The 26302-nt window shown below is 40.5% G+C and overlaps 1 protein-coding gene across 6 annotated transcripts in view; it reads left to right on the top strand.

Annotated features, from left to right (window-relative positions):
* Window positions 1-1053: 1053 nt before the first annotated feature.
* Window positions 1054-26302, top strand: part of sox6 (SRY-box transcription factor 6) — a 129272-nt gene continuing 104023 nt past the window's right edge. For 4 of the 6 annotated variants that reach the window (XM_082532830.1, XM_082532829.1, XM_082532828.1 and 1 more), the window contains exons 1-2: window positions 1054-1440; window positions 21963-22026. The gene's annotated coding sequence lies outside the window, so the exon portion shown is untranslated. The remainder of the gene's footprint in view (window positions 1441-21962; window positions 22027-26302) is intronic. The other 2 variants (XM_082532831.1, XM_082532827.1) reach the window with 1 other exon arrangement.

Raw genomic sequence — 26302 nt, 5'->3', positions numbered from 1 at the left:
CTGATGGTACATAATGGTTATTTTATTTTTAGTTTCTGTGTTAAAACTTAAGAACAAATACACCAAAACTACAGTAAAATGTCGTTTATGAAAGTAAAACTTAAACGTAACGCTTCGAACAATTTTCCATTATTTTCTAACGTTATACTGGTCAATATATAAATTTGTGTGTGTTTGTTTTTAATTATTTACAAAATAATATATACATGTATATCAAAATTCTGAAATAAGTGTGTAAATTTAAACAGTAAGACAGTCACCGACAAGTCTTTTATTTTTTGACACGTTTTTATAAAATGTAATAATTCACTTGTGTTCCAGTAAGTATATATCGTGACAATACTTGCATGTACTTAATTGACTGGCAAGAAATGCGCGTATGATGAAATAAATAAATAATATTTTTTTTTAAATCTACACAAAAAAATCAAAAATGCATAATGTGAGACTCAGTCAATTAAATTAGAAATAATCTGAAGAGGAAGAAGAAGCTGCAGCCTTCTGGATGGTGTGAAAATGAAAACTAGGCGTATAGGACACCGTGACAAACTATAAAGAACACCGAATCTAATGCTGCTATATTTTAAACGGTGATGTAATTCACACAAATACATGCTGTTGTATCACAAAACTTAAGTAAATAAAAATAAAACAGCCTATCGCTCACCTGATCTCGTCACCTATACTCACAGATGACCGCATTTTCCTCTTAAGAAACAATAGTAATAATTATAATAAACTTTGACTGAAGTGGGAGGGGTCGCTGAATTACTCGTTTCCTAACGAGACAAATGAAAAAAAAAGTGTCACTGAAGAAAAACTCTGGGGTGGAAAGGTCGCCCTTAACTTTTCAGTTGTTGTGTAGCTTGTAAGTGGTGTTAATTTAAGTAAGCTTATTAAACTTACTAAAAGCGGGCAGTAAGCTAACAGCCATCCTCCCTGTCTCCACTTTTATTTCGCCACCTCTCTCTCTCGCGCTCTCTCTCTCTCGCTCTCTCTCTCTCTCTCTCTCTCTCTCCCGTATCTCTTGTCTGGGAGGAGGAGGGGGAGTCCTGCCTCTTTGCCTTCCTCAGATCAATGCCCTGGCCACTCACTTTCTGATGTTGCACGACGGGAAATGCTTTGAATACTTGCGACATGGCTGCGCGCATTGATTGCCAAGATTGACAGCATCGTCTTCTCTTGTCTGAGTGTGTGAGAGAGGGAGATAAAGACCAGATAGACGGTTAACAAAAGGTACTTGTAGTTTTGTACAACTGAACTTCACAGAGAGTGGACGGGATCCCCTCCTATGGCCCCGAGTGAGCAGACTTAAGTTTTCGCTCAACAGATAGCTCGGTGATCATTTTCAGTAAAGTATAGCCGAGACTAGTTGCTGTTCTTTGCGCACGGGGAAGGACGCAAAAGTAGGCAATCATCAGCACGGCTCACACCAACAAGGTAAACAACACGTTTTCTCTACTTTTCCAACATGCCTCCTTCTCCTTATATTTCCACCTTGTGTTTAATTGCTGATTCCTTAAAGGCGAGCGCGCTGTCAGCGCGAGCGATCACACAACCTTGCGCGCGTTTTGCTTTAAAACTACTATTATTGTTTTTTATTTTATTTTTTTACAAAGTAAACTGTGTGCAAAGCTTTCTCGAGTCGGTACATTTTGAGACTCGGAGAATGACTGTCAAACTTTAATCACTGAGACTGTCTGGTGCGTCGCTTTCACCTCAAACAAGCCAAGTCTACACGCGAGACGAGAGTGACGCGTGAAGTGCTGGTTGGAAGTGGCTCTGGTGACCTCGTAATTCGTAAAAAGCGCGTTTACTGAACTTTATCACAAGTAAACTCTGCGGCAGCCCGATTCATCGCTCGGAGCTTTAAAATCATCTTCTTTTTCTTCTCCCTTTCAGCAGCGGGGAGCGTGCGGGCGGACTGAGGCTGCACGGTGCAATCTGCAGCGCTTAGACCAACCCCGACCGCTGCCACCGATAACGTTTCAACTATCTATCGTTGCCGAGTGTTGATTCTTAATCAGCTATTAAATGTTTGATGGTTGGTTGCGGTGTTCTGTGCGTGTTTACAGCGCCCTGTAACTTTGTTCTGCTGGTGGCAGTTTCCCTTCTGTCCACAGAGCGGTACCGTTCATTGACAGTGACGTGCGTCCCGGTAGGTTCCTGTCCACATGTGAGGTAGACAAGTTTATTTGAACCTTCCGCTTATGTCTCATTATACCCTCGTGCATCCAGAACCTTTGTTGCCTGAAGTTATCAGACCCCCACTAATCTTTTTTTTTCTTCCTGTCCGAAACCTCGGAGTTTCTTGAAGCCGTGCAGCCTGGGAATTTGCTCTTCCTTAACTTTCTCCGGGGGTCAGGGGAATTGACCCCAAAAGAATGCATAAGCCATAAATTAAATTCAACAATCGCGGGGCTTGTCCATTTAGAGAAGATGTACTCGAACAGACAGTTTTCCATTTAAGCCGAAATATCTGAAGCTCCTCGCTCCCGGGATAAACGGAACAGAAGTTCCATTGTGAGAACTGTACATGTGTCCATTAGGAGATATTTTCTCACCTTTTATGTGTTTGTTGCCGCAAGACAGTTCCAGCAATGAATAGTAAGGCCTTCCAGTATAAAATGTTTTTTTTTTTAGATATTTAGAGACGCCAGATTTTGGTCATATTTTAGGATACTAAAAAGCACTTAAATTTCAGACACACTGCTCATTGAGGAAATATTTATTTTTGCACGCACGTCAATTGATTTTGCAGGTTTATGAAAAATTGAAGATTTCCTAAAATATCACTCCAAGATCATTAATTTCGGCAGCAGAGTGCCCCCTCATTTTAAGACGTTTTTCAAAATTAGACACACTCCCTGAGTAAAAAAACAAAAAAACAAAAAAAACAAAACAGCACTCTGAGGCTACTGCGGGACTTCTAATAACATTTTAATAAGACGGGAATCCACTATGACAACAGTTTAAACACCCCCCCCCCCTTCTGTTTCTTCTTCTTCTTCTGTGTTTTCAGCGCCGAGCACGTGCATTTTTCGTCCACACAAACGACACACCTGTGGCTAATTAATGACACCGTAATTAACTCCGGCACCCCCCCCCCCCCCCCCCCCCGTTTTAAGACCTCAAACCCAGATAGCCCTCCCGCGCATTACTATTATTATTTTTGCCACAGTGATAAGAACACTCGGTAGTCCGCTCCTCCGCCCAAGTAAAGTTTTTAGTCCGTGTGGCATTTTGTTTTGCACAGTTGCTCTTACTGTGGCTGTTTACGCACGTTTCCTCATAAGGTAAGCCGGTTCTGGAGACCAAATGCAAGTCTAAATGGCACATTTATAATTAGACTGCCCATTCAGCACATTGTCCTGATTGCTATACAGGGACACTCGGCTCTGTCTCTATAAGAGTTTGTCTCTGACGGCTTGTGCAGCTCAGCGTGTCGCTCAGCAAAAGAGCGAGAGAGGGAAGAGTGAAAAGCGGCATTAGAGCTTTTTGATGCCAGCCGCGCTGGCTTTTATTGAACCTTTCTCACTTATTTTTCCACATGAGAACTACCGGCAACTTAATTAATGACCTACTGCACAATTGGTACATGCAGCTCAAATGTGCATTATAGTCGAAGGAATGTGAAGTGTAACTAATTTTGGCAGTGTGATCCCCTTGAAATATTCACTGTATTTCTTTTTAAATCAATACTGCCACTGACATGTGCGCATTTATTTGACTGAAATTGGAAACAAATCTATTAAAACTCAACTAATCTGTGTATTTGTATGTTTCTCTGATACATAATACAGGGCAATAAAATCTTATGTAATGTTGCCTGGCCTTGCACCTTTCCTGTATTTTCAAAGACTAATCTGCGTTTTGATATTGGGGTGAGACTTGAGCTTTTTTGCAAGACTGAGAAATAAGGCAGCATTTCCCACCTGGACTCAGCATAAGATGTAGGGTCGCTAACACTGATCTGCCAGTAAGTTCAAAGTTTTTTAGGACCTACAGTTTGGCATGAAGGGAGGAAGCCTCACTAGCTGCTGCTCTGTCCATGTCCAGTGTCTCCAGTATTGCATGACATGGTGATTTTATATTTATATAATTTATATTTGTTTTACTGAGTGGAAGAGAAATGATGAGGCCATTTTAAAATGAGTTCAGACAAAAAAAAACACAAACTGAATAAACCTCAAATCTTGCCTTTAACTGTCCTCATACACAGGTAGGATTTATTATTATTATCATTATTATTATTATTATAATTTAAAGCTCTTGAGCCAGCAATTCGTGGGATCAAAGAAAAAGATGGGAGCGAGTGAGAGGGAAGGAGGGCGAGAAAAGGGGCGCTGAAAGAAATGTGCTTCATGTGATGCTGTGAATATTAATGTCTTGCTCATATATGTGATTATCTGATTATTAACGGTTGATTCTGTTAACGCAGAGGGTACATTTGGCATAACTGTAAAGGGGGGGAGGGGGGAAGAAAAAGTCCCCGTCTCAGTGATGATATATCTTACCCATGTTATGTTATTTTAATGCTTAAAAAACTGTTATTTAACTCCAAGCCACACACTCATGCAAATGAAGGTGCTGGTGTGTGTAGGTTTCGTTTTACGGCCTTGCTCTTCTGCGAACAGTCTCACTCGGAGTGTGTTCCCTTGCCAAAATGAATTCTTTAATGATATTACAACCAATTCCGCTCACGATAAGCTGATTTGACACACGCACAAGGAAAATAAAATGCACTCGCAGCGACATATCTCTTTATTCAGAAATGCAAATAATATTTTGCCACATGCAAACTGTGCAGTGTCGTGAATGACGATAACAATATGTGTATGAGTGTGTGCAGATTATTTCATAAAAAAGTTGAGTTTGTAATGAGGTGGCTCCGCTCCGCTCGGCTCGAGTTCTTTAACTTTCCATTTCTTTTCAATTGTTCTTGTTGTACTGTTATGTTATTTATCCTGTGTGTGTGTGTGTGTGTGTGTGTGTGTGTGTGTGTGTGTGTGTGTGTGTGTGTGTGTGTGTGTGTGTGTGAGAGAGAGAGAGAGAGAGAGAGAGAGAAGGGCGGGGGGCTTGGCATGCCTGCATACATGTGGACACTCTGCAAGAATGGCTTTACTCTTGCAACAGATAAAACTACTGTTGACTGTGATCTGAAATGTCAAAATCCAAAAAGTCACTACATCTCTCTCAACACACATATCATCACTGGGACTTTGGACACTTGTCTTTCCATTTGTACTGTTTTTTTTTTTTTGGGGGGGGGGGGGGGGGGGTTTACAAAAAACAGCTATTTTATTCCAAGTGACAGGTCAAGAGTAGACTGTGGTCTGGGAGAGGGGAAGCTATAGCTAGGACCTAATGATAAACAGGATAAGAGGAGGTAAAGAACAGCAGGCCTGGTAAAGTTTGAGGCGAGGCGGGGGACTGTTGAAGGACCGCAGGAGTTAATGAATGTGGCAGCACGTGTTGTGACATCTGTCTTTCTAAGTGTTATCTAATTTGCTGCACAATCTTCCAACAATGATAAGAAGCGGTGCCATAGCATTTTCTTTTGGCAATTTTACCCTTCAACAACGAGTTCTTGACAACTTAGTAACACGCCACTAATTAATGTCACTAAATTAATTATGGCTCTTCGCTGTTTAGAAAATTGTCAGCTCTCACAGGCAAAAATACCGATGCTATCAAGGGTCAGTGGAGCCAGAAAGAGCGGACAGTGGGGCATCACCTCCATCAAGTCAGCCTCTTAAATGAAAAGCTGTGATAATGTGGAGCCAGGCAGACACATGCGAGCGAGTGTAGTACACCAGCTGTTTCAAAAGGCATCTTAAGGTTCCTCATTTGAAATTTCGCACAGCTTTGGCTGTTACATTGCCTCAATCTGAATGAGAGAGGTTTTTTTAATATTGTGCTTTTTTTCAAGAACACAGGTTCCTTTAATGTCAAAGATTCAACTTTATTGTGTGCTATTTCTTGTTTATTTTTTACTACTAACACATATGTGCGCCACTTACTGAACCTCAACAAAGGCAGCAGCGGTTTTTCCCTCTGCTCTGTTAGATCTCAGTGTCCCCCTGGCTGCTCTAAGTGAACGGTATTGCTGACATTACAAGATTACAGATTAAAAAAAATAAAAATAAAACCTAAATATGTGTATCATCACAGGAACTGTATAATTGCACAAGTAATGTAAGTGGCCCATTTTGATCTGCATCATTCACTCTCCCACCGAATATGTTTTTCTCAAAATAATTGGACATTTTCTTTCAGTCCATAGCATAGTTGTGCATAATTAAGTTTGACTTCAAAATGCAACAGTCTAGGCTATGGTAAGTAGCCTTTGTTGATTTTTTTTTTTAAATCACCCATTAATATGTAGAATTAATTGGAAAGGCGTTGGTGGCCGCATTTCTCTGACACAGGTCTGGGACTGTAATCAGGTGGAGGAATTAGCCCGGCTCATTGTTTTTTATGAATCACATGAAGATTTGTACAGTGGCTGTGTGAAGATGGTTGCCTCTATTTCCATATCAAAGAGGAACACAGTGCAGCCGGGCAGTAATTAAAATGTGGTGGATTTTGGAGTCCCTGCGCACACACGCACACGCGCACACACACACACACACACACACACACACACACACACACACACACACACACACACACACGGGAATAGGGGCACAGGCATTAGTACACTTGCACAAACAGCATACAGACCAAGACTGAGAACTGTCAGGTTGTGCAAAAAGAGTGCAGGTGGTTGAAACTGAATTTTAAACAAACATTTGTGTCGCCCTCGTGTCTTTTTTTTTTTTTTTTTTTTTTTGTGCTACAGTTCGGGTATTAAAAAAAAAGTTTCTTTCTCCCTGTTTTTGTGGCAACCATTTTGTTAGCTACAGTCTGAAAGAGTCGTGCATTAATTATTATTTTGACTCACCAGCAGCTTTCACTGACTGCGGTCGTGCTACACTTTAATTTCAGCTGCAGAGGAAAAAGTGCTTATTTGTCAGCGCATGTGCTTTTAACAGATAGACAGATATATGGTCTGCATATGTGTGTGCGTGTATATTAGTGACCTTGCTCCAGCATACTGGGACTAATGAAAAAAAGAAGAAGAAGAAGCTGTGATCTTTTGCCCCAAGTGATTTCTGCCCTATTAGAATTGTAGAAGCTCTGAAGACCTGAGATTGTGTCTTGTAAGTGAACAAGGGAAAAGAGATTAGTGTAATGTGGGCCTTTGCGCTGCTTACACACAAAAGCATCACAACAAGCCTTTTCCTTGTGATTCCTCCCATTGTGTGCGGATCAGGCCATCCCATGGGCAAGCTGCTGCCTTGGAGGAAGCATTAAAACACTCCATGAAAATAACTTGAGCCAGCACGGGCAGCTGTGACACCGGGGGTTTTCGTGTAAATATAATGTGAGGGAATGCCATAAAAACCTCGCTATCTAATAAGGGAGAAGCTGTGCAAATATGGCATATTGCACGTATTTGAATTTCTCATTTGTCATGAATACCCACGCTGTAAGAATGCATCAAGCAATTCAGCATTTAGGACCGAAATCATTTATACAATTTAATCAAGTATTAATGTTTTTTACAATGTTTTATGCACTCTATATTCTCAGAAGGCAGTAGTTATTTTTGTATTCAAGTTAAGCAGGTCTCCACGGTCCTTTAAAGCCGAACAATTAGGCATTATCCAATTGGTGGAGTTTAATAGCTCGGCTTGGCATCTGCCAGCTTGATCTGACATGAGATGTAAAATATGCCTCACAGTTGCATCTAAGCCAGCCAATTTGGCTTCATTATTCTATGGTGGAGCATTAACGATACCGGGAGCTATTTTTTTTGAGCACACGATTGTTTCTGTGTGCACATTTGCCTGCTCGCTTGTACATAGCATTAATGCACATATGCACATCTATATTGTTTTTTTTTTTTTACTGTGCACTGAAGCTAAGTGAAAATAATGATCAATTTTGTCGTAATCTCCAACTTGGACTCACAAAGCAGAACGCTAGCTGTTATGCGCGATTTATAATGGTGTGCGCACAGTAAATGCTATAACAAAGAGCATTTAATGTGTTATAAATGCCACCTGTAGAGTTCATTATTTTTTAAAAGGCAAGCCTTTCATAAAAACTATTTGCTATATAAAAACTCTTTGCTGCTGCTAAATTTTTAAGCTCTCCACATATTGTGTGTTGTCCCTCTTGGGTGGAAACAAACCCTGATCAAGCACTTGCATCATGGAGCAGCTACGGTGACATCTAAAACAGGCGAGGAAGTTATGGAAAAGAAAAGGATGTACTGGGCCAGAAGTCATTTTCCCAACAGCTTCTCCCGAGGAAAACACTAATGTACAAAGCCAAAAATAAATCAAAGTGACAAAGAGGGAGGGTGGGGGAATAAATGGAAAGGGTCTTGTGGCTAAAGTTCTGATGAGTTTAACCATAGCATCTCTTCTTGCCCTGGTCTTTTGTTGCCTTTCTGAATAATTTCTTTATACAGTTACTTGGATGTGTTACAAATCTGTGCTCTTAATGTGCATTATGAGAAAATGGCTTCAGCAGACTCGACCACAATCTTCTCTTGGTCTCTGTCTTTCTCCCGCTCTGGATGTCTGTCTTTGTTATCCCCTCTCTCCCACTCACTCTGTTAGTGAAGTGGGGCGGGGGGGTGTTTAGGCACTGTTGGTAAAAAGATGAGCTAAAAGTAGATTTTCTGAGACTAAAACTCTGCACAAATAATGATGTTGGTATTCACGTCGCCCCAGACCCCTCTGACGTTGAGATTAAACTTGGTCTTCTTCAGTCCAAGAAATGGATTTTTGTCCTGACCCACAGTTGGTGAATTTTTCACAGGGAAAATGTTACATTTTCGAGGTGATTGATAACATTTAGTGTCCTTAATTTGAGTCTGCGAGTATATGTCTTTGTAGCATCAGAGAAGCAGCTGGAAATATTTTTATCCATCACTCTGACGACTTGTGCTACTATAGAACCATAACAGAAACACTAATGCTGGAAAATATGAACTTTCAGCTTAAACCAAATTTGAATTAACAACCATCTGCTTGTTCTTTTGAAGATCCATGAGTTAACATTCATACTTTAGAAACAACTGTTGGAGGCAGTGGAAACATTTTACCCACTCTTAAATTGCACAAGAAACCTCTGATTGGCTCAGCTGTACATTTATAAGCAAAGTGCAGCTCTAGCAATGAAGGCCAAAAAAAAGGCAACTCGGAGCTTGAAGAATAAAATCAGAGAGAGTACCATCTGTGACAATCTCCTGTTTCATGAATGGTACTAAAAAAAGAGAAATCTGCTGAAATGACAGAGAAAGACTGGGGTTTGGCCCGTGCAGAAAGTTTCCCATGAGCGTCTTTGAAAATCTTATGGGATAGCCACTCTGGCACACGCCACCCGCCCACATACAATATACGCACACATACAAAACACAGAGTGGTGTTTCTGCCAGGCATATGATTGTAGAAATCTCTGGGAGGAGGCCCGTGTGAAGCAAGATGATTGGCAGGTGGTGGGTAGGGACGTACAGGGATTGGACAGGAAAGAATGTCAACACTTAATCTTTTTTTCCACAAGACAGGATGGTGTGTAAAATATACAACTTAAAAAAAAATTCTGCTTTTTGCTCCATTATTGCACAATATTCAAGTTCACCTTCTACACACCACAATATGTGACTAATTTCCAGCTGCAATTTACCCTCGCTGTCAAATGTTGTTTGGAGGATTATGTTCCTGTACGTCAGCTCATACGGAGGAGGTCAGGGTGGATGGTCAGGCAACTAAAGTCTTCTGTGGTAGCTGGAGTTTGGACCCAGTGATATTCAAGTTGACGTTTCACGCTGAGATGGTCGCAGTATTTTTGCGAACCGCTAAAGAGGCTTCAGCTTTCCAAACATAGCCCTAATGCATTTGCAGCAAGCAGCTTTTTGCGTATCTGTAACCAAGTGCTTGTTTGTATTTCCTAAACATTACCGTGAAAATGCAATTATGCTTCAGTTACGAAAAAAGGATATTGCACAAACAAACCAGGAAAAGAAAACGCTCCTAAAAAGGCGAATTAAGAAGAATATATAAAAATGAAACTTGACAGCCTGTGAAAACACCACCGCTTGACTTAGGTGTATGTGTACACAGACTGTTAGACTTCAGAGGTTTCCTTGTTCAGCATAGCTACGCTTTTTTTGTGTTAGTAAGGAGAAAGGCTTTGTGTTCTTGGTTAGGGGTGGGGTAGATTAAGGAGGTACAATGTCCCTCCTCATCTTCAGCAAAGCTAAATTTATTGGTTACCATCTGCAGGGTGGAGGAGTTTGGGTTGTGGCCAGGCCAAAGAAAGGCTTCTAATTAAACAGTCATCATTATCAACTTGTGGTCAGTGATCATCATCCCCAACACTGGTTCTCCAAGATGAACATGGAATCATGAGGCTTTCCTTGAAGCCCATTCTGGACTGAGTCAGAATAGAAGAAACAGAGGAGCAAAGTGCTAGTGAGAACATTTTTTGTTTACTCTTTTGGCAGAACAAGCAGCATGAGGCCCTGTGCCATATCCACTCAGGTTTAAACAATTATCCGACATCAGAGAAACCAGTAGAGCCTCAGCGCTGGCACAACCGTCATGCTTTTGCCGGCTGTACTTCAGCCTATGGTTTCAGACATGGCCAAGTGTCACATGTAAGCAGAGCTTTCGATAATTTCAATTAGTGTAAGAGGGTGTGCCTGCAGTATCTGTATCACTGCTGCTGGAGGAGCTTTCCTTTGAGCTTGACAGCCCCTTAATATAGTATTTCATGGTTTGATGTGTGAGTGACACAGAGGCGCTCCAAGAGGATGGCAAAATGGTTTATTAGGACCTAATTAGAGCTCTGTGATTAAAGGGGAAGTGACTGTGATTAGGAGACCTGCAGATGATGTGGAAACATGGATGAATATTCAGAGGAGAAAAAACATAGTATGTATTAGCCTGTGGGTGTTTTATGTGTGTGTGTGTCTGTGTGAGAGCCTTTGTAGAATATCTAAGCACGAAAGAGTTCATGGTGCCTCAGAGCAGTCATGTTATGGTATCATCTTTACAACAGATCTCAGCAGAGGAGCTTTACAACTTAAGCTATTAGGTAAAAATGCACCAATGAATACGATACCAAAAACAGCTGATCTTCTCCTTTTTTAAAAAGAAAAAAACAAACCTAAATGTGCACACCGAGTAGCTCTCGTCTCACAAACATTGTTCAAAACAAAACACGAACAAGGGCTTTTTTATGATTTTGGTGCAGCATGTATGAGTGGACGTTCACAGCCAATTGAACTTGAAACCATAAGGAATGTTCTGCAAAGCGGGGTCTACTTTGGGAAGCTTAGAGCACTCGCAAAGAATCACACATTCTTGCGAGCTTCAGAGTATGCGCTGTTTAATCAAAGAGATACAGTGGGGCAAAAAAGTATTTAGTCAGCCACCGATTGTGCAAGTTCCCCCACTTAAAATGATGACAGAGGTCAGTAATTTGCACCAGAGGTACACTTCAACTGTGAGAGACCGAATGTGAAAAAAAAATCCATGAATCCACATGGTAGGATTTGTAAAGAATTTATTGGTAAATCAGGGTGGAAAATAAGTATTTGGTCACCTCAAACAAGGAAAATCTCTGGCTCTCACAGACCTGTAACGTCTTCTGTAAGAAGCTTTTCTGTCCCCCACTCGTTACCTGTATGAATGGCACCTGTTTGAACTCATCATCTGTATAAAAGACACCTGTCCACAGCCTCAAACAGTCAGACTCCAAACTCCGCCATGGCCAAGACCAAAGAGCTTTCGAAGGACACCAGGAAAAGTATTGTAGACCTGCACCAGACTGGGAAGAGTGAATCTACAATAGGCAAGCAGCTTGGTGTGAAAAAATCAACTGTGGGAGCAATCATCAGAAAATGGAAGACATACAAGACCACTGATAATCTCCCTCGATCTGGGGCTCCACGCAAGATCTCATCCCGTGGGGTCAAAATGATCATGAGAACGGTGAGCAAAGATCCCAGAACCACACGGGGGGACCTGGTGAATGACCTGCAGAGAGCTGGGACCAAAGTAACAAAGGTCACCATCAGTAACACACTACAACGGCAGGGAATCAAATCCCGCAGTGCCAGACGTGTACCGCTGCTGAAGCCAGTGCATGTCCAGGCCCGTCTGAAGTTTGCCAGAGAGCACATGGATGATACAGCAGAGGATTGGGAGAATGTCATGTGGTCAGATGAAACCAAAGTAGAACTTTTTGGTATAAACTCAACTCGTCGTGTTTGGAGGAAGAAGAATACTGAGTTGCATCCCAAGAACACCATACCTACTGTGAAGCATGGGGGTGGAAACATCATGCTATGGGGCTGTTTTTCTGCCAAGGGGACAGGACGACTGATCCGTGTTAAGGACAGAATGAATGGGGCCATGTATCGTGAGATTTTGAGCCAAAACCACCTTCCATCAGTGAGAACTTTGAAGATGAAACGAGGCTGGGTCTTCCAACATGACAATGATCCAAAACACACCGCCCGGGCAACAAAGGAGTGGCTCCGTAAGAAGCATTTGAAAGTCCTGGAGTGGCCTAGCCAGTCTCCAGACCTCAACCCCATAGAAAATCTGTGGCGGGAGTTGAAAGTCCGTGTTGCTCGGCGACAGCCCCAAAACATCACTGCTCTCGAGAAGATCTGCATGGAGGAATGGGCCAAAATACCAGCTACTGTGTGTGCAAACCTGGTAAAGACCTATAGTAAACGTTTGACCTCTGTCATTGCCAACAAAGGTTATGTTGCAAAGTATTGAGTTGTATTTTTGTTATTGACCAAATACTTATTTTCCACCCTGATTTACGAATAAATGATTTACAAATCCTACCATGTGAATTCATGGATTTTTTTTTTCACATTCTGTCTCTCACAGTTGAAGTGTACCTCTGGTGCAAATTACTGACCTCTGTCATCGTTTTAGGTGGGGGAACTTGCACAATCGGTGGCTGACTAAATACTTTTTTGCCCCACTATAAATGGTCTTATTATTATTAGTCTCCATCAATGGAGAGATTAGCATTGGATTTTCTTTCTTTTCGCCTCACAAACTTCTAACTTTTTCAAATATGTGATAGCCACTGCCATTAGAAATCATTTATGGGAGTGTTCTGAGGGCAGGAGATTGTCAGCAGGGCCTTGCGATTTTACAATTTCACAACTGACTTCCTCCTTAAAATGACACTGGCTTACCTGCCTATTACTCCCTTTGATTTCTACAGTACATGCTTCTGCGCTCCGAGAGGTATTCATAATAAGCTTAAACTCCACTGGCTTCATTGCTAAAGGGTGCTTATCTCTCTACTATTCAAGAGAAAGAAGGCTAATATTTTTTCCAATTTCAACATTTTACCATTTACTCTGCCCAAAACCACGTTTGCAGGGCTATTGTGGAGAGCAGGCATGCACACACATGTATATACTGACACGCAGACGAGCACGTGTGCCTTTACACACACTTACACACACTCTTTTTGTGGCTGTTCCTTGGAAATATTATTTTTGCAGTTCGAATATTGAAATTTTAGAGCTGTGGCTCTTTTTTTTTTTTTTAAAGATGGATGGAAGTCACGTATTTTAGCACATTTATTTATGTTATTATGTTTTATTCAGTCCACATTTAAAACTCAAATTTCTAAAGGTTTGTGAAAACCAGTCTGCAAGTGTGCTCAGCTCATTCAATTGAAATCTAGTTGTGTTTAAATGAAAAAGAATCCCGAAAAGTGTTTTTCTTTTATTAAATAGATCATACTTAGCTTGCAGCACATATTCCACGTTTGGACATGCAATTTAATATGTTTACATTCCCCTCCCTCCCCCTTCTCTGGAATGTTTAAAGTGTGCAAGCTTCAAAATGTATACTCATATATAATGTAAGGTACACTTGAAAAGTAGTTTGCGGTGAGCGGTGGCCATGGAGGACCCTCTCTCTTTTGGTTGGAGAAATGTCAGTTTTTCTTGAGAAGCAAAGTAATGAGAAGCATGTGTTAGTAGAAACTTATTTTTTTTATGCGACCCACCTGTCGCGCTTTCAACAATCAGGACTGGGCAAAGTCGAGAGAGATAATTAAAAGATGCTCTATCTCCTGCTCATTGTCCTTTTTTAGGAGCTTTGAAAAGTGCCTGGCCTGACGTTGAGGGCAGCACACAGAAGCTAACAACTCGAACAGAAAAACTAAGTCCTAATGGCTACCAGAATTTAAACACACATAATCTGCAGGTGCCAAGTGTTTGTTTGAACTACATCTTTCTCCAGCAGTTAACAGTGTGTAGTAGGTTTGTACTATGAGCCTAAGTGCTCCCCAGCCCTCTGCCTGCATGTAGCCTCAGCTTGCTGACTTTCTCAGTTTTACCACTGCTTGTGCCATGCTGTAATGGGCTCCCAGGACATGATGGGAATAACTGCCTGACAATGTTTTTCTTACCCCCCTCATTCTGCAGTAAATGTGAAAAGTGTCCAGAAGCATGGAATATATGGTACAGGTTGTGATGTCAGTTGTTATTGCTGGATATGTAAAGCAGTAAATTCTGGATTATTTTCCACAATCTGCTGTGCAGAGGGCATTATGTCACAAAGGCCACATTGTAGCTGGTTGGGTGTAGAGGAGTGGTGTCTCTCTCTCTTTCTCTCTCTCTCTTGTTCTGTGCCTTGCTTGCTTTTAGTCCAGACTGCAGCCTTACGTTATGCCCATTTCCTTTCTTTGTGCTGCAATCAATGAACAAAGGACCTATAGGATGTTTTACATAATAGGGAAAAAAAATCATGCAAGTGCGAAGAACAAATCTAACTAAGGATCTTATCCAGACTCAATTATTTTCCACGTGTAATTTGGTTATGCGCATAATCGTGTAATCGTATAATCATAAGGTGTTCGTGTGTTCATGCAATTGCACAGATAGTGTGAACTAAATGGATTTTGCGTGCAATTTTTTTTTAAAGCGATAAGATTCATTGATCGCCGATAATGTATATTTCTATTTCGCTGCCGCACAACTGGAACTGACACTGCCTTTTTATAATTCAGTGTAGAATGGAAGAGCTTCCTGTTTTTTCACTAATTAAATTTGCCACTGACATATGCTGGCAGGAACCGCTTACCTTGTTTGACTTATTTATTGCCTGACTGTAGAGGTAATTTGACCTTTCATTTCAAAGGCCCTTTTTTAATCCAGAAAAGGAGTGTTAAACTCAATTATACGAGTGATCAGTGGCTCAAACACTACATTTGTTTCCTCTGAGGGGACAAGCCAAGTGGAGCCCTGCTCTCAGTCCCCTGTCACTGACTCCTGGCCCTTCCACCCCTTCATGCCACAAGGGGGGGGGAGAGGTAAATAAGGAGGAGAAAGAAATGGGGATGGGGGCAAGAGGTAGACATGAGTGAGATGAGAAAGGGAGAATGAAAAAAGGGGTGGTGGTGGGCTGGGTGGTTGCCCTACAGCTCCTGCCATGTCACTGGAGATTTGTGTCCTCCTTTTAAATCATTTCCCTCTTTAGAAGATTAAGAAGGCAGAAATATTCTCAAACTGATCATTTTTCCTCCTCCTAAATGGATTTGCATTTGCAAATGCTGTTATTAATGGTGGGTTTTAAAAACAAAGAAAGGAAAAACAACATGACCTCTGCAACTGTAAATAAAAACAGAGGTTATAATGTTAATTGTTGAAATGACTGTATGGAGGCAATGAAGTCAATGCAAAGCGCGTGCCCTGATCAGATTTACTGCACGGCCGTGTACATTTAGGCTTAGTTATTTATTTACATGACCTTTAAATCTTATTCAGGTTTTAGGTATTTTTTTCTACATTAAATTAAGTGCTGTGCGTCTCCTTAGCTTTATTTCTATCATTCAGTTGGTTCAGTAACCAAAGTGTAAAGACTAAATAAGCTTTTGGAAGGTCTCTATGATGTAAAATGTTGCTTTGTATTAATAATTAATAAACAGAGTTTATTCCTTCCCAATGTTTCTTTTTTACCTGCATCATGCTGAAAAGGTGTCCCGCATGCCCTTAGTTAAAGTAGTCTATATTGTTCCGGTCTTACTACTAAAGCAGTCATTTGTCAACTTAAGCCTCCTTTTGCCAATCGAAAATGTGCGACAATAACACAAGTCATCAGTGGAAAAAAACCACAATCAAATAGTGCATCCCTGCTTCTCCTCGAACAAGGAGAACACTGAATAATTTGTGGACACCAATGCCTTGTTGTAACCTGATCATTTATGGATCAGTTGTTTCCTTTCTGGTTTAATTCACCATGTGATTGATTTTCAGTGCAGTACTGCTGGAAAATATCCACACTAAACTGTGCCTGAAATAGGGAATCATTTGAATACAGATGCATACGGCTTAGGCCTTGTCACTGGAAACCACTTGGAGCCAGGAGACAATTGCAGGTTGATTATGTTGCTTCTGACAGAAGTTGCAAGTCCTTTGTACAAGGCAGAGATATTTGCATCTAAATGCTTATTGTAGGCATCTAAACAGCATAAAGACTGATTGTAAATGCCAGCTGTTTGGCTGTACTCGGGGAATAAAAAAAGAATTTCAATAAGGAAAATTGGGATGGAAATGAGGAAGTTATTTTCAAACAGTGGAGCTGAAATCAATAAGTAGGAAATGGTGTGATGGTTGTATATTTTTATTGTGTCTGTTTGTACAATCATATGAATCTATTTACAGTTAGCACTGTATGCGGATTTTAACTAGTGGAAATACAGTATTTATATTCATATCTTTTCATAATATTGTTACTGCCAGCGGCTGTTTGCTTTTCTATCTGGAACTAGGTTGCACTGCAGGTGTGAGAAGAATTTGCTGGTTAATTTCTCAGATTTTAAATATACAGTAATTGTTAAAATATCTATTTTCTTTGGATCGTTTTTATTTTTCTTTACAGGCAGTTCAGATACAAATCATTCCACCCTTTGTTATATTTGTGTGAGTGGAAGTGTTCACATGTGTGCTATGTACTGTATGTAAGTGCAACCATATATGTGGGGGTGTGTGTGTGTGTGTCTGGTTCCCAAAGCAGAGTGATGCCCCTGCTGATTCTGCTCCTCTAGCTCTTTGTCCTGCAGCACTCAGTGTGTCTGCCTCCTCGGGAGACTGGCAGGCTTCTCTAGTGTGGCTCCACAAAGGCCCAGCCTCCTTTGAGGTGTTAAAAACTTCCATTTATGCATCTCCCTGGACAAAAAAAAAGCACCAAGCCCATTTGAGTCCAGTAGCAACACAGGCAGACATTGTGGCCACGCTTCTCTAGCACTCATTTCACAGATTCTAAAACCAGTATGTGGTGAACAGGATTTGAGGGGCTAAAGTGCCCCGCGAGGCCCAGGCGATAAGAGGGGAGAAACACCACCACGCAGTAAACTAGAAGATGGGACCTAGGAAAATAAACACATTACCTGGGAGAGAAAGAGAGAGAGAGACTTGTTTTCATGCCCCTGCCCCCCAACATACACGAAAACAAAAACTCCACACCGAATATGAAAGACAGAGAACAAAGGGGGGGTGGAAAGGAAAAAAATGGGTATTTCAGAAGTTAAGAAAAGAGGCCTAATCAGTGTGCAAAAAGACAAGGCTATTCTGTGTTGTTCTGTCTTTACAGTCTTTGGAGTAAAGAATATGTGAAAGAAAATCAAAGAGAATTGATAGGTTGCACGCCCGCATGTTTGGAGCACTGGGGACTGAATGCCGTCCACCACGGACGAAAACATTTTACTTGCTGGTCGTTTCTCTCCCTTCACCCTGCCTCAACCCAGTTGCTCAGTAAATAGACTTTTATTCTTGTTATTTGACGCCGAGGAAATGACAGATAATGTATTTGCCAAGCAGCACATGAAAGCCTTGTTCAGCCACAGCACTGTATCCGTATCAGAGCATTACTTTTAACAACCTCTGGGTAGAATAGCTGTTGCTTGAGAGCGATTTTTTTTTCCTCCCCTAGTTTTATCTGACATTACTGCATTTCAGCTCTGTCAAAATACTGGTCACTGTTTCACACTCAACAAAGATGTTTTAACTGGAGTGACACTCTGGTTGTCATTCTTGACGCACTGGTGCGCTGGTGCTAGACATTTTGTGAGTGTCTAGTCTGCTGTAAGTTCAGCATCAGAAACGGCATCGACCCGACGTCGAAAAGGGCAAGTCTGAGAGAGACAGAGGGTAATGATAAAGAGAGAAAAGAGAGATTTGTACAGTTGTGACAGTTGTGTGGTGTGCTGGAGCATGAAACAGCTGTTGGCATGTGACCCGGCCATGTTTTCAACACCAAATTACTCAATGACATGATAGATCGCTTGCGGAAATACTCTTTGTCTTTCTGACATCACAGCGGCAGGCTTTTTATTTTTTCTGTATGAAGCGTATCACAGCTGCAGGAAGTGAATGAACTGTGCTTTAGGTGTTTCCTGACGAGTAATGTCCTCTCGTCTGTGGAGATTACGCACTGCTGTTTCATATTTTGCAGATGCTACAGTACGTACAGAATGGACTTCATGCAAGTGGATATTTAATAGACAATCGTGCTCAATTGTGTTCAATTAGTATTTCAGCCTTTTCTGAGCAATGATGTTCTTCTTTGCTTCACACCTTTGCCTTCAACACTCAACCCTCCTCTTCCTCCCATTTCCCCATTTTCCCTTGGGATAGCTGCTGTTATAGCCTCACCCCAATGCATCCCAAACTCCCCCATGCAGTCCCCAGTCTGACTGACTGTGCGGCTGCTGCATTTGCAGAGATAACCACAGTGCATCCAGGTAGGGAACAGCCTGCTGATGGCATAGATTACCTCTATTGTCAAAATAACTAACTCTGCAGAATTCCTACTTTAGTGTGTTTGGACGCAGAGGAGAGTAAGGATTTGGAACGGAGGATTGGGAGGATTTTTTTTTTTTAACATGTTGTAGATCTGGATGAATTCCACACAGAAGTTGAAGTAGAAGTTTTGGCTTGCTCATGCATATCCACACACGGCTACAGGAAGGCGAAATGCACATATGTGCACATATAACATGTGCATACATAGCATTACTGCAATATACAGTTAACAGAGGCACATGAAACACAAAACCTCTTTGGTATCCTCTGCTGTATATAGTTGTGGTGGTGTTTTCTATTGGTGCTGAGCCACTGTCACATGACAGTTTGAAAAAACACAGCTCTCTGTTATGGATAGGGGAAATTAAATTAAGCTTAACCCTCGCCATAAGTAAACACATGTCTCGAATTTAAAGGTTCAGTTGATTTAAAAGTGAATCTTTCTGACTTGTGGTAGTAAAACTGCGTTCCTCCACAGCACATAAGAGGCTTGACCTCAAATCCCAATTTTAGCAGTCGTGCGGTACACGCGATGTGTAACGCAGTACAAAGAGGTAGTTTCTAGTGGCAGATTTCGGTGTTAATTGGTTAACCTTGGAACTTGAACGCGTTGTGATCAGAGCAAATGCATACTCCTGACTTACAGAAAGTGTAGGATCAGGTACTGTCCTTTTGCTTCACATCAGCTGTTTGGACTCTGAAATATGTGTTTGTGTGTTGCTGGCAAAGGTCAGTGCTGGAAAAATATACCATAATTTATGGCTGTTTCTTTTCATATAAAAACTTTTAATGTAACCTAAGTGTGTGTGCATATTTTCTTGTGTGTGTGTGTGTGTGTGTGTGTGTGGTAGCTCTGTCAAACCGAACATGGAGAAAAGGCCACTCCTTGAAAAAAGATTTCTCTGTGCTCATGCCTTCTAATGTTAGCTACATCACTCTGTTTGGATTTTTCTACCTATGAGCGAAACCTCCAGTATTTTCATTACAATGAAGCAAAAAAACAGTCATTGTGCTTTGCTTTGAGCCTTAAATTGTTGTCCAGAAAGGTCTAATTTACTGTGCATTTTTCTTTCAAAGTAACTGTTTATTTAAAATAAACAGTTAAATGTATTGAAAGTTCATAAAACGTGGTGTGACTAATAAATTTGACGTTGAGTTTAACTAAAATTGTACATAGTAAGTCTGTGATCTTGTAATTAGGAATAGAGGGTGCCTGTTTTATGTTTCCTGCCTGTAGGTGTAATTCACAGCAGGAAAAGAGCTGTTACGTGCCTCTACAATAGGCCAGTTGACACGACTCTTATTACACCACAGGGATTGCTACACTGGCTTCATTATAATATCATTTGGGTTCACTCATTATTTGCAATTATAAATTTTTTCCCCCTCTCACACAAATAATTATCTTAAATAACCAATGAATAAAGAACTCAGCTCCCCATGTATTATTTACCCCATTGTTCTCAATTAACATCAAATTATGAATTCAAAGGTTTGTTAATATCTACTATGTGTAATTAGTAGAGCCCTCTTTTATTTAGAGGCAACAGGAATTCAGCCTGTAGTCAGATGACAAATGGAAAGAAAGACGAACTGTTTATTGAATTACCATCCATGAAATATGTGGTTTATCCAGCAGGCAGGGACGGTACTATACTGAATAGCTTCAAATATAACTTATTCCTGTGTATATGTGGGGACAAGAGTGGGTGTTTGCAGCTGGAGCATAGTACACAGCAGTGAAATAGTGAAGCAGCATTTAAAAGCCAGAAGTAGGCTTCGAAATCAGAGGTGTAATTCATATAAGGCCATAACAAGAATACCGTTTCTTGAGTTTGTCACCACTTAACTGAATTCCTCATGGATATTTTTCTGTCACATGAAACCTTACATCATTATTTATATCATAATAATCAAAAACAGGCCTTGTTATAATGTGAAAAGGATTTTTCTCTGAGGGAAATTGATTTTCGTCATGGTGGCAGCAGTACATTGCTGTATGTTACAGCTTTCCATTCAGCTGGGGTCACCTGGGTCCCCTCTCTCCCATTGTCACATCCAGCCTCAAGGCTACCACATTCAGATCTGTCTGTGACTCTTGCCTTTATCTGTCTCATTCTACTAGCCCTCCAGCCTCCCACGCAGCAGACTGTACTGTGCTCTGACAACAATGCAGCAGTAGTCAGTATATTTATCCTTTCTTGTTGATGGTGGCTTATTGGCCCCAGCAATAGAAGACTGAGGTGCTGTAGAGCAAATTAGTGACAGATCAGTTAAGCGTGACCTCAAAAAACCCTTGGCCTTGTTTAATTGGCGGTGTTGAGGCAGACTAATTGTATAAATAAGCTGGTAATGAGATCTTGGCTTATTGTTAAAAACAAGATAATGTGAGAAAATGAGCATGAATGATCTTGGAGCTTTTTCATCTCCCAAAGTATATGCTCTGATCACTGAATTGTTTTCGCTCTGTAATTATTACTTCTAAACTGTGGGTGCATTTAAGTTTGAGTTGGCTCTGACCCCTGAATCTGTGCACTTATTCTACACTAGAGTTTCTAACAGAGCTCTTAAGTTGCAGCACTTCAGCGTGATGCTGAAACTAGCTGAGCACGGCCCCTAAATAAATCATTAGCAGCCAATGCTTGATGAAAGAAAGCTACATTAAATAAAACAATTGCTGAACACGAAAACTGTTGATTAGTGGAATCTGCGGACTTGAAGACAGAATAATGAGGTAGCAGAGAAGCAGATTTTAAACATTGTCTAAGACTGATTCCTATTAGTAACAGCTGTCAAGAGTGGAGGTCAGACACTAACAAAGCTGTTTTAACTCAGCTGTGGAAACTCTGACCCTGAGCCAACAGTCAATATGGTCCCAATTTTCTTCCTCTTGTTCGGTCTGTTTGTTCTAATGTAGGTAAATAGAGCCATCTAAGACCCATGCTGATTTTATATTACAAATTGCCTTTAACTTATGCAATATTTTGCATACAAAGACACAACTTAATAGCTTTTTTCTATGTTTTTTTTTGTCTTTATTATATTGCAGGTTATTTACATGAATTCAAAATCAACCAACCAGTGATCGCTGGAAGCTGAGTCTTTCAGTTTTTGTAAGTATCAATTTGCCCCTTCAGCTGTTTCTGTCTTGCACACATGTCTCAAACACCCCTGCTGTCTTTCACCCACACTGAACACCTGCATTAAATGAAGTGGACAATTGGATAGGCACAAAATGTATGCACAATTAGACAGTTATATAGGGCCAAAGTTACTGACACACCTTTCCACACTTATTTTTTTTTTCTTGCATCATATATTCCTTCAGTTAATTTTGTGGTTAGTCAGAATTTCTTATTTTTTTCACAGCTTTTTCACCACTATTGTTTTGTGCTGTTGTGTCTTACAGTCCAGTTTTGTGCGTGGGCTTTGCAGGTTTACGGTTAAATCTGGTTTTCTGCTAATGAATGAAAATATCTTAAAGACTATATGAGCTACACACATACACACACACCCAAACAAAACCTTTGCGTGGGTATTGCTAGTCAAAGATATAAAATCTAAAATATCATTAGCTAAAAGCAAATCCACAGTAATATTGCAGGTTTATACATTTTGTAAACATATTTATATATTTTATGTCTAAATTTAATTCTAATCTTGACAACAGTTCCTGAAATTGTACAAATATATATATAGAAGAGGTTTTAATTTCCATAAATGTCAACATTTGCACAATACTGGTTGCAGTCACTGCTGCGCCACTATGTATAACAGCCTATTTTTCTTTAACAGGGATGCAGTTTCTTCTAATTAAATTAAAATTATTGGAAATAACGTAACTTTTCTTCTGTCCGATTATAACACAATAATGCGCTGACTTACGCTCCATTAATGATTCTTGTTAACGATCTCTGAGATGTTAAAGAAGAGGGTGAGATTATGATGGATAATCCTGTAATACATATATAACAAATAAGCGCTAATCCTCAAAGTACCAAAGGGGCGCTATCATTTATACCAAAGCAGGATCAGGTCTATGTTTAAAGCACGTCAGAGTCACAGATCAAGCACTGTATAACTCTGCTTGTAAACCGAAATATCAATTTAAAACTGGTTTACGTGAAATTTTTCAAAGCAATATAGTAAGACCGTTTCTATGAAATGTGGCATTTTGCTTAAAATAACAGAAACACTACAATTCTTTTTCTGCATCAATATCATATTACTTTAACAACCTTTGTGCAGCTGCTGCTCGTGCACGTTTTCTAATAAAAATGTATCTTAGATATTAAACAAATAAAGGAGAGGAACTAAGTTTTTATTATTCTTTTCCTCCAAATGTCAGTTGGAGATATCATGGGAGTCATATTAATGTGACTGGAAAGCTCTTCAATAACAGCTTGGAAATGTCGCTATATGAATTCAAAGTTCATGGCCATTTACTATTGTTTAATCACACCATTTCACACCACGCACGTGCCTTCTGCTCAGATGAACGCGCACCTGCCTACCAGCGATCTATCTCTGTGGCTGCCTGTTAGCATTGTCGAGACAGCCAGGTTGTGCTTTGTATGGCTGTAGATCATCTAATTAATCAGTCAGCGTTATTAGAAGCTCTCAGTACTTGCAGGCACTGTTGCGATATAATAAATAGATTTAATACTAGTGGGAAATAGAATAGATATATTATGAGTATTATGTTTTGCATAATCTGGCTGGCTTAATTTACAGATTTTTCTATATATGAAAAAAATAAAAGAGTAAAACCAGCAGACGCTGGGTAAGCTTTTCAAAGGCTGGGTTAATTCAAACTGAATGTTTTTAGGACTTACATCTTGCTCTGCCTTTAAAGGAAGATCCATAATAGTCCCTTTGTTGAAATCATCAAGAAACCACTTATAGTTTTCGATCTTTACACTAGACGCACCAGCATAGCTCAAAATCTGCAAGCACAAAACGACACAAGCATCTCAGGGTACTTGTGAAAATGCTTGTACTTGGGTCTGGTAGTTAGTGAACTGATGCCTGAAGTAAAGAAATAAAGACTCCTCAGTAAAGTGCTCATGGTTAATGGTTATTGAATGCTATTAGGCACCTGTCACTATTTGTTAAAGAGGAAAATGCAACAAGACACCCATGTGGGCAAGCAGCAGTGTCATCGCACTTTTTGAGACATTAATCTGGGTCTTTATGCGATCTTAAAACCTTCGACCTACAGGTTTAATTAAGCTCAAAATACGAGCTGAAGTAATTTAGTTTGGTTGCTTATACAACGTGTTTGATTACTCTCGTGCAAAGTCGTTTAAAAAACACTTGAGGGGTATGTTAGACAATCTCTAGTACAGGTCATACACGCTCTCTGTTAAAATGCACCATTTATCCAGTAAGCCGCAGCCGCGTGGTCTCACCGCTGCTGAGCCCACTATTGATGGCTAGACTGAAGGGGAGGTTGCTGGGAGCCAGTTTGTCAGAAATTAAATAAACAGCACTTCACCACAAAATGAAAATGAACAACCTTTGAATGGTTACTCTCCATCTATTATTTATCAAATGAGCCTCTTCAGTCCACTGACCCTGCAATGATTATGGTCAATATGCTGAACAGAGACTGCTTGACAAAGACTGCCTAACAAAGATTTTAATTCCATCAGCCTCAATTACTTCAGACAATCCCAGAGTGAATTTGGAAAACAAATTGCTGCACATGTCATTACCTGGCAAGAATGTGTAAAACCTGCTTAACTTTATTTATCTTCCTATACGCTGCATTTAATTAATAACTCCCACTCTGTATTGCTCGGGGATGACCTCATTTGAAGGGTCTAAACTAACTGTTGGCGATCTGATTATTCTGCTCTGATATTATTATTATTTTTATAACGTTTGACAGACTTTATTTCACTCTCGGAAGAATAAAATTCTAATATGGATTTGGCCGCCGTCCTGCCTCTCACAGTCTGTTCCCTCGCACTGTAAGAGAGAGTTTCATCTAGTAGCTATTCACGTCAGAAAACAGGACCAAAGAACATGCCATTAATCTCCTTGCTACCCCAGCTGTGGAAAGTAATGCATAACTAAAAGTCCTGTAAAATGAATTAATGATTTCAACCATGAACTTTTCTCCCAAAAAGCCATGAATCGTCTCCAACTGATAATGCACCACGACCCTGGAGTGTGGAATCCCTGTTGCGTTGAGAGTAGCCAGTTAATTGATTCGCAAATTATTTAAACTTTGTGGGGCCCAGGGGAGTGCTAGGCTCTAATGACAGCCCATTTTGAAAGAGCTGAAAAACTCTTCCCAGGCAAGCCGGTATTAAGTTGTAATAGTCGGCTAACAAGTCCAAACTGAGCCCCAAGATGAGATATGTGTAAGTACTGAGCATTAAATCGAGTTAGCTGAATACTCGTTAAATTAGGATGAATCACATCCTCAATTTAAGATATAATTTTATTGCCATTTATTATGTTTTTGCAAGCATTTGTTATTTTTCCCACCTCCCCCAGTGGCTCTTTTATCTTCTCTTGCATAGCGTACAATATGAAAAGCAGTCTGTTTATGATTCACATACGAGGCGGAACATTGTTACCAGAGTCAGCTTACGAAAGCCTGTTGTCATCTGTCCATCAGTATGCCAGTCACTGTAGGACAGTGAGCCATTAACCTTCTTTTTAATGGTGAATTTAAGGTGCTCAGACCTTTACTTGAATTGGACAAGTTGAAATGTTGTCATCTGTATTTTTCCCTGTATGCTTCATAATGTGTGGCTATATTTAAAGGAAAATCAGAATGTGAGGAAAAAGTCAACAAAGCTCAATAAAACAGGTGTATTTGTGAGGTTTTTGTTGTGGCAAAGCTTTTATCTAGTTATAACTGTGTATAGCAGGCTCAGCCAGTATCATACACACTTTACGTTCCATTGATTTTAAGTTGGAGTTGTTGGATCGCTGTGTTAATATCAAGGAGCCTCTAATCTCGACCCATTAGCAAGTGCTGTCATTCAGACACACGGTGTCGGCCTGATTTAAATAAAATGAAATGAAGATAGTTGTTTCTGCTCCCTTGGCTTCACTCATTGCCATAAACATATGCTCTGTGCCCCGCTTCTTTCCATCTTATTTATGACTTTAATTTGTTGTGTGGGCTGCGCAAGAAATCAAATTTAATCCAATCCTCCCAGGGACCCTGTCATATAATAACATGGTAATTTCTGTGTATCCTTTTGAAAAATGAGGAAATTAATTCTTCCTGACATGTTCTAATTATTCCAGTGTGAACGGCGGATGGGCTCCCCTCCTCCCTACCATCCACCCACCCCCCCACCCACCCCCCAGCCCCCTAAGTGTCAGTTGCCGACGGGTGGCGAGGTGCTAATGCTGACCAGCAGC

The sequence above is a fragment of the Aulonocara stuartgranti genome (genome assembly GCF_965226115.1).
Source record: "Aulonocara stuartgranti genome assembly, chromosome: 1".
NCBI classification, from domain to species: domain Eukaryota; kingdom Metazoa; phylum Chordata; class Actinopteri; order Cichliformes; family Cichlidae; genus Aulonocara; species Aulonocara stuartgranti.
Note: the sequence above shows the minus strand (reverse complement) of the source record. Positions and strands in the feature narration are given on the sequence as shown.